This window comes from Populus euphratica, unplaced genomic scaffold, assembly GCF_000495115.2.
Source record: "Populus euphratica unplaced genomic scaffold, PopEup_1.0 scaffold110.1, whole genome shotgun sequence".
Taxonomy (NCBI): Eukaryota; Viridiplantae; Streptophyta; class Magnoliopsida; order Malpighiales; family Salicaceae; genus Populus; species Populus euphratica.
Genome location: NW_011499904.1, coordinates 339688 through 342311, shown reverse-complemented (window position 1 = coordinate 342311; position 2624 = coordinate 339688). Strand labels below are relative to the sequence as shown.

At 30.2% G+C, this 2624-nt stretch overlaps 1 pseudogene; it reads right to left on the bottom strand.

The window, feature by feature from the left end:
• Nucleotides 1–291, bottom strand: part of LOC105133204 (UDP-glycosyltransferase 88A1-like) — a 25688-nt pseudogene extending 25397 nt beyond the window's left edge.
• Between the last annotated feature and the right edge of the window lie 2333 nt (nucleotides 292–2624).

Sequence of the window (2624 nt, the reverse complement as noted above, 5' to 3'; positions counted from 1 at the left end):
TTTATTTTTCCTTGACACGTAGCCACCACTTCATAGGAGGTAGGCAATATGCCGCGGACTACCACTTCGCAAGTATTCTCGGAGAAGAAAAAAATCGAGACCGAGTCATTAATTTAATTGGATTTAACAAGTTAGTATAATTTTAATAATACAAATAAAAAAATGCAATGATAATAATAAAATTAACAAAATAAAAATAAAAATAGAGAACCGATTCAAGCCCATCCGTGTGGTGATGGGTACAGAGCTATTGCCTCCTCCATTGCTCTCCCTCTTGAGAGACAGAACAAAAACAAGCACTGTGTAAGTAAAGGATGGAGTGCGGGAGAGAATTAAGCAGGCTACAAAGTTCTGTAAGGTAAGGCAACAGCGTTTATTATTTATTTATTTTTAAAGAAAGGTACCAATAATTTACTTGATGATAACACAAGCAATACGGAAATAGCAAATAATAATAATAATAATAATTTTAACAAGCAATGGTTGAAATAGGGTAGAACATAAGAATCTTATGTCATGAAGTGAAAACTTTATTACAATTTACTTTTTTAAAAATTTACAACATCTTAAATAATTTTAAAAATCAACTTAAACAAACTAGAAAATCCAAAAAATAATAAAATAATTAAATATATAATAAAATAGGAAAAATAAAATTATTAATTTTCATCGACACTTGATTTTTTAAACTAAATAAAAGAAAAGGTCATAAAAGAAACAAATTATCCTAAATTAAGTAGTAATAATAATGATAATTATTAATTTTTTTCTTCTTATAATCCTCCAATATCACAAGGCTTTGTACAAAAATCAAGCCTTCCTCACTAGGCTTTGTACGAAAATCAAGCCTTCCTCTCTTCCTCATCACAGCTGTTCGGCCACTGATTGTGGTTGGTAAGAAAGAGACGAGCAAGCAAAGCAGCGTGGAACTCTCCGTGCCATGAATGTTCAATGATGCAGAGGTTCTCCGAAACAGGTAATAATTGTTTTTTTAAAATATTTTTTATTTAAAAATATATTAAATTATATTAAAAAATTATAATATTTTAATATAATTTAAAAACCAACTTAAACAAACTAGAAAATCCAAAAAATAATAAAATAATAAAATTTATAAATAAACTAAGAAAAATAAAATTATTCATTTCATCAATACTTGATTTTCTAAATTAAATAAAACAAACAAATGATAAAAAAACAAAATATCCTAAATTAAGTAGTAATAATAATAATAATTAATTTTTTTCTCTTATAATCCTCCAATATCACAAGGCTTTGTACTTAAATCAAGCCTTCCTCCCTAGGCTTTGTACAAAAATGTACAAATCAAGCCTTCCTCTATATAATCGACACCCAGACGCTGATTGAACCCTTTAGCTACAAGATATGCCTTAAATCGATCCACTGTACCGTCTGGATGATGTTTAATCCTAAACACCTATTTATAGCTAATTAAATCAGAAGCAGAGGGTCGAGGGACCAGCTTCCAAGTGCCATGTGATCAGACCAAGACAGTAAATTCATCCGCCATGACCTTACGCCACCTAGGGTCCTTGAGAGCCTGAGAGACATAGGTTGGTTCCAATTGTGTGTTAAGAGGGTTCTTGGTGGTATTCGAGAACTGTTTTAAAGGTTGAGAGGTATTCTTGTATTCTCAGTGTGCTTGGTTAAGAGCAATTCTACTTGTGTATTCTGCTTGTCTTTAACATGGGAAAGTGGGGAAACCTCTCGGGTGAGAGAAACACTTAGTTAATAGGTAAACACGAGTGGATAGATGAGGGAAGGCTGAGTCTAGCGAGGGACTAGGCTACCGCACAGGTTTATTCACGTAGCGAAAAATTACCCCGTGACACACTGTGTAAGTAAAGGATGGAGTGCGGGAGAGAATTAAGCAGGCTACAAAGTTCTGTAAGGTAAGGCAACAGCGTTTATTATTTATTTATTTCTAAGGAAAGGTACCAATAATTTACTTGATGATAACACAAGTAACACGGCAATAGCAAATAATAATAATAATATATTACAATGGTTGAAATAGGGTAGAACAGAAGAATCTTACGTCATGAAGTGAAAACTTTATTACAATTTACTTTTTTGAAAAATTTACAACATCTTAAATAATTTTAAAAATCAACTTGAACAAATTAGAAAATCAAAAAAATAATTAAATAATTAAATTTATAATAAACTAAGAAAAATAAAATTATTAATTTCGTCAACACTTGATTTTTTAAACTAAATAAAAGAAAAGGTCATAAAAGAAACAAATTATCCTAAATTAAGTAATAATAATTATTATTATTAATTTTTTTTCTTATAATCCTCCAATATCACAAGGCTTTGTACAAAAATCAAGCCTTCCTCACTAGGCTTTGTACGAAAATCAAGCCTTCCTCTCTTCCTCATCACAGCTGTTCGGCCACTGATTGTGGTTGGTAAGAAAGAGACGAGCAAGCAAAGCAGTGTGGAACTCTCCATGCCATGAATGTTCAATTATGCAGAGGTTCTCTGAAAGAGATAATAATTGTTTCTTAAAATATTTTTTATTTGAAAATATATTAAATTATATTAAAAAATATAATATTTTAAATAAATTTAAAAACCAACTTAAACAAACTAGAAAA